The 6,460-nt window shown below is 55.3% G+C and overlaps 1 protein-coding gene across 1 annotated transcript in view; it reads right to left on the bottom strand.

Annotated features, from left to right (window-relative positions):
- Gpr132 (G protein-coupled receptor 132) overlaps positions 1 to 4,337 on the bottom strand; it is a 15,789-nt gene extending 11,452 nt beyond the window's left edge. The window contains exon 1 of the mRNA XM_004645412.2: positions 4,297 to 4,337. The gene's annotated coding sequence lies outside the window, so the exon portion shown is untranslated. The remainder of the gene's footprint in view (positions 1 to 4,296) is intronic.
- Positions 4,338 to 6,460: the final 2,123 nt, after the last annotated feature.

Here is a 6,460-nt window from a genome sequence, read left to right as displayed (position 1 = left end):
GCTTGTTCTAAGTAGGTGCTTTAGACCACTGAGCCATCTCACCAGCCCTATATAGTGAGTTCTAGGCCAGGCTTCATTACAAGGTAAGACCCTGTCTCAAAAAAAAAAAAAATCATTTTGTGAGATATAATAGCAGATTCTGGGACAGAAATATAGCTCAGCGGCACAAGCAAGTGCAAGGTTCTGAGTTCATACCACCTGCCCCCAAAATAGCAGATTGTCGATATACAAAGAACTCCAACATACCAACAAAAGAACCAGCAGAGGAATTGATCTACTCCGGTGAGCATCGAAGTGTTACTTTGTACACCATAAACGTCAACGTTTCTGTGTCACTTAGTAAGGCTGGGAAAGGAAAGGAAAGAGAGGCACTTTCACAGAAAAAAAGACACTCCTAAAAACCCTACAAATATTCAGCTCCACTACAACCAAAGAAATACAAGCCCTGACCTGTGACGACGCATCACCTAATTCCCGCCCGTCGGGCTGTCAGCATGGTGGGCAGGGCAGCCTGCGCTGGCTCACGGCAGCGTCCAGCACGCGGCTCAAGCTCGTAGCCCGTCTCCAGAACTCTTGGACATGTACACATTTTCACGTGCCAAAGGCCCTCCTAGGGACCTTTTCCTGCACATAAGACCCAGGGAAGTCGGTGTCCCGCGTGAAGGGCACAAGGCCCTTAGCACACAGGGCACAGCAGGGACATGGGCGTGCCCAGTGGGCCTGTCCTGCTTCCAGCCCTGACAAGGAGCCATTACAATGGACTTCATGCTCACCAGCCAAAGAAGGTGTGGGGTGAGAAGGCTCCACACCTGCCCCAGATGCTGAAGGGAGCTCAGCGCTCTGAAACTCAGGGCCAGCCCGGGCCACAGGGTCCCACTCTGCACAGGGAGTCCCAGAGCGCTGAGACTGGGCCTGGGGTGGGGGCTGCCTCGCTGCTGCATGAGTCAGGCACCCAGGAAGCCGCTCCAACCGCAGCAGAGCCAGAGCCAAGCTCCAGGGTCACCTGGGGGGGTGTGTGCTCACTTCCCTGCCTAACCTTCCTCAGTTTCTCTAGACCCAAAATAACAGGAAGCCGAGATGTGTACCTGAAATAACAGGAAGTTCACTGACTTAGAAGACCTTTAGCCACTTACCAGTCCAATTATTTCAGTACAGGTTGATGATGGCCAGCCAAATAGGTCAGCAGATTAAAGTTCCTGCAAGCAGGCGCAGGGGCTGGGGGTTCAATCCCTGGGCCTGCCATGCCGGCCCCGCCTCTGGGGCACTCTGAGACAGCAGTTGAAATGGCATGGTGGCACATGCCTGTAATCCCAGCTCTTGGGAGCCTGTAAACAGGAGAATCACTACAAATCTGATCTAGTAGTGAGACCCTGAACACCCTGTAGACCCTTCCCTAAAATACAAAAGATAAAAAAAATTGATGAACAATTGCATATTTTTGTAAATTTGTATAAGAAACTGTAACAGGAAATGGGCCTCTTGCACGGTGGCCCTCATACCGCAGGCTGCACTTCTTTTACAACTTTTACTTGGCCTGAACGCCCTCTGCAGAGCCTGTTTCTTTTCCTACTTTTTTTTTTTTTAAATGTATTTAGTACAGGGTTTACAGGGTCTCACTACCACAGATCAGACTCCTAGCGATCCTTCCTGCTTTCCAGCCTCCCAAGCACTCGGATCACAGGAGCACGCCGCCAGGCCCAGTCTCATTCACCATCTCAGCCCTCCCCAGGGGCAGGCCAGCATGGCAGACCATCTTTTCCTACCTTTAATAAAACTTTGCTACTATATGTATAATTGCATGAAATATAAAAAAATGACAGTTTAACTGGACTGGTTGGACCAGGAATATAGCAAGCACCTGACTGGCAAGCACAAGGTTCTGACTTTGATTCCCAGTATCAAAGCAAAACAAAAGAATGGGCTGGTTGAAACATCCCCTGTCTGAGCACAGTCCAGGATAGTACATACGCGAGTGTGCTGCACAAATGATGCTGGGCTAAGCTGTTCTCTGGACCTTGCGCTTGCCAGGCAGACCTGTACCACTGAGGTATCTCTCTCTTTTTTTTTTCTTGTATTTTAGGGAAGGGTCTACAGGGTGTTCAGAGTCTCACTACTAGATTGTACTCATAGCAATCCACCTGTGTTCAGCCTCTCAAGAGCTGGGATTACAGGCACGCACCACCATACCCCGTCTCAGTTGCTGTCTCAGCGCGTCCCAGGGTCGGGCTGGCACGGCAGGCCCAGGGATCAAAGCCCCGTCCCCTGTGCCTGCTTGCAGGCGCTTTAATCTGCTGAACTATTTGGCCAGTCCTTTCTTTTCTTTTCTTTTCTTTCTTTTTTTGTTTTTCAGTACCAGGGATTAAACTCAGGACCCTGCACTTGGCAAGCGAGTGCTTATTCTACTGTGCTATCTCCCTGGCCCTGTGGTAAACTTTTAAGTGGCTAAAACAACACTTCTAGATGCATTCAAAAGTGAGCCACTGCTCACTTGGAAAGCCAAGAGAAGCTGCTCCACCACCAGGACCCTCTCAGCTCTCTCCTGGCGAAAGGTCTGGGACTGACGCAGGGCTCAATGGTCACTCCTAAAATGGGAATGCCAGGGTGGGGAGCAGTGGTCTTGCCAAGGGAGGCCAGTCAGGGTCTCCAGCTAGGGAGGTGCTGGTGGGCTTCGGATGCCAGTGTTCCCTGGGGTCCAGACCCTGCCCCCACCTAGGGGCCTGCCTCCTTCCCAGGAGGGCCTGCTGTCTCAGGTGCTGCAGTCTGTCCTTCCCTGCAGGGACATCAGCAGGCAAAAGAGCAGGAACAATTGCACAGAGCCTGAAGCTGCACACATCCCAGTCCGAGCAGAGGCCCTGGTCAGTGTCGGAATGCACGCAGAGGCCTGGGAGGGCTTCCAGACACCCACCCACTTTCCTGTCTCTGCGTGGGGGACCCACAGAGACCAGCCCAGGAGGATGTGCCTGTCTCCTGCCAAAGTCACATCCTCTGTTCCCATGGGAGGAACTCTATGGGCCACCTTTTTTTTTTTTTTTTCTTTTTTGTGGAACCGGGGATTGAACTCAGATCCTTGCGTTTGCCAGTCAAGCGCTTATCCTACTGAGCCATCTCCCCAGCCCTCTATGGGCCACCTTAGCAAAGCCAGAGGAACGTCTGAGCCACTCCTCCCTGCTGCAGAATGTTCCCTCACAACGAGGCCCTGAAATGACTGACTTGGGCCAGGCCAGGGGAGAGGCTGTGGCCACTGCTCAGGCCAGCTGGGTGGCGCAGGCTCTGACACCTTGACGTGGGGCTACCCCGCTGGCCACAGCAGAGGACCCGGCACGAGGCCCACATGGGACGTCTGGTTTTCCACCAGCAGGACATCTGGGCCTCAGTGCCATGACCAGGCACGGCTGCTGGAGGCTCGGTGCACCCTGCCGTGACTCTAGCTGGCAGCCCCAGCAGGAGCACACAGCTTGGGTCGGCCCAAGTCCCAGACCCACAGCAGCCCTGCTCCGGATGCCTGGCCCCGGTCCCTTCCCTGGAGGCCCTGTGCTATGGCTGTGCTCACACGGGCAGCGCTCTTACGGGAAGGGGCTCTGTTGGGAGAGCAGGGCCAGCGGTGAATGACCCTGCAGAGGTCCAGGACAGGTGTCCCGACAGCGTGTGAGGAGTCCCTCAGCTGAATGCGGGCAGGTGAGAGCAGGGCACGGCCTGGCTCAGCCACACGGGCTTGTTTCCCTCACATCAGAGCAAGGCCCACCCTCCCTCGGGCCCGTGGCACCTGCAAGGCTCTCGGCAGCCCTGCTGCTGTGATGCCCGCCAGGTCTGATGGCCTTATGCTGGTCCTGGGTTTGTGCTCTGAGGGAGCTATAGTCCCAGGACAGCACGACAGCCCTAGGGTATCACTCAGAGATACAGGGCATAGCTGCTCAGCCCAGCTCCGGGTACCCAGCCCAGCAGAATGGATGGAGGCCTGCTGCACCCGGTGTTTTGTACACCACCTAGGAAGCCTGTAAGCTGCCAGCCCTTCGATCCCCCAGCTAGCAGAGCCCCACCGCCCACCTTGCTCCCCTCCTGCCCCTGCATCTCCCCAGAAGGAAGAAGCCCAAACAAGTCACCTGGATTGTGGGAAGCAAGGCCAAGAAGCTGTTAGAGTCTGTGCCCCTGGCTAGTGGGCACCACAGCCTCGTGTGCCCCCTCAGGGATCAGCCCAGGATGTGAGCCTCAGTTGTGCTTTATGCCTTTGCCAACTAACGGGTCTTTGAACCCTTGGCTCCCCAGGCACACTCCCCAGCCCCCAGCCTGGCGCCTTACCCGGGCTGTTCCACGACAGAGCCACATGCCTTCCCTGCTTGCCCGCAAACAGGTTTCAGGAAGTCCCAGGGTCCCCTGTGCTTGCGTGCCTGCACTGAAACTCCCCTAACCTAACCACAAAGCCCTGGGGCGGGGTGTAATCTGTAATCTGCTGACAGCAGGACCTCCTCACTTTCCTGGGGGCAGATGGCTTGAAAGCCCTGAAAAGACCTTGCCCTGGCCAGAGAGCCAAGCTGCAGCCAAACAACCTAGGCCAGGGGACACCAGGCCAGGTGGTTCCATCTGAGAGTGTACCATGCCTGCCTCATGTGTCCCAAATCAGACAAAGTGACAACAGGATGGCCCAGGAGGGCCGCTGGGAGGCAGATCCAGTTTTTCTTCAGTGGGAGCTCTACATTGGATTGACCAAGGCAGGCACCAACTAGGAACACCACTCGGAAGCACCATAGCCCTGCCCTCCCCAGCTCTGGCCCAGGTTTCTTCCTTCCGGGACCAAGCCCAGCCTGGCCCAAAATCCCTGCTGGTAGGCCTGTTTGTGCCAGGCTGTGAGGGTTGGGGCTGGGGGCTGGGTGCGGGTGCCCGGCACAGCTGCAGTCCCTCGTGCTGCCCGGCGCTCACACATTTCTTCTTGTGGCTTGCTGAGCCCTGGGACAGAACATCTGGGATCCAAACACGGCCCAGTCTCTGGCAGATGTCAGCTGGAGCTAAGTGTACTCGCTACTTCACGAGCACCTGTGCCCAAGGGCTGGCTCTGTGTTTCTCGGTGCTGAACTTTCCTTGACACCCCAAGGTGTCTGGCCCAGTGCTGCCCCTCCAGCACTGGGGGCAGGGCTGGCTGGGGCAGGGGTGGGCCCACCACATCTCTAGGACTCTTCTGTGCCAGGCACCTCACCGCAGTGGTCACAGACCCCGACCCAGACATCTGCAGCCTGGGGTGTTGTGGGCAAGGGGCTGGTGGCCCTGCCCTGAGCAGCCATCTCTAGGGTCTATGCAGGTGGAGACAGAGTCCCTAGAAAGCCAGCTTACAGGGCCACAGACACCTGGACACACACTTGTTGGGGCCATGGCTACCACAGGCCACTGACTGTCACCCTCTTGCCCTCACGCCAGGCCCCTCCTTGGAGAGCACAGGTGTTTAGGCTGTGGCAGAGTGGACCTGGCCTGTGACTGGACAGCCTGCTGGAGATGCTGGACAATCCACTGAGCTGCAGTGACCCGGTCATCTGTTCCTGCCAGCCCTAGCTTGACAGCATGGGCCTCCCCAAGCAGCTGGCTGGGCCCTACCTCCTGCAAGCCGTGTAGATTTGTTTCTTCTCTCTAAAAACTTGTGGACTTTTACCAATGTGGCCAGACCAACACATCATAAAAAGCACCACTGCTAAGCGGTGTTAGATGGCTCTAACGCCACCACTCTCAGTGTGACTGTCACGCCATCCACCCTCAGGACCTTGTCACCTAGTGAAATGGGAACTGGTCATCCACTAACCCCACCTCCACATGGCCCTGCCATCCTGCTCTCTGGCTCTTAGAATCGCGCTGCTCCAGACTTTCTTACAGGAAAATCCCACGCCATTTGTCTTTCTGGTCCCTGGTTTCACTGAGCACAGTGCCCTCTGAATTCTTCCACACTGCCACAGGCATCAGAAGTTTCTCCTTTTTAGGGCTACATAGTATCCCACTGTGAAGAGGGTCCACTTGCTTGTGTGTCAGTGGACATTTGTGTGGCCACCACCTCCTGGCTACTGTGAACAGGATGTCATAAATTTTGCAACCTATGTGTGCTCTGCCAGTCATTATTCTGTTTTTTGTTTTCTTTTGTTGTTGTTGTTGTTGGGTTTTTTTGATACTGGGAATTGAACTCAGGACCTTGCACTTGCCAGGTAGGTGCTGTGCTGCTGAGCTACAACCTTGCTCTAGTCATTATTGTTTTCTTTTTTGTTTTGTTTTGGGTTTTTTGGTATTTTAGTACGGGGTCTACAGGGTCTCACTGCATAGATTGGACTCATAGTGATTCTCCTTTTTCAGCCTTCCAAGCGCTGGGATTATAGGCATGAGTCAACGCGACCAGTCTCAATTGCCGTCTCAGTGTACCCTGGGGGCAGGCCTGGCACAGCACAGCAGGGATAGAACACCCACCCACCCCCACCCACCCCCACCCACCCTG

This window comes from Octodon degus, unplaced genomic scaffold (assembly GCF_000260255.1).
Source record: "Octodon degus isolate 3935 unplaced genomic scaffold, OctDeg1.0 scaffold00226, whole genome shotgun sequence".
Lineage (NCBI taxonomy): Eukaryota > Metazoa > Chordata > Mammalia > Rodentia > Octodontidae > Octodon > Octodon degus.
The sequence above is the reverse complement of the archived record's forward strand: the minus strand, read 5'-3'. Positions and strand labels throughout refer to the sequence as shown.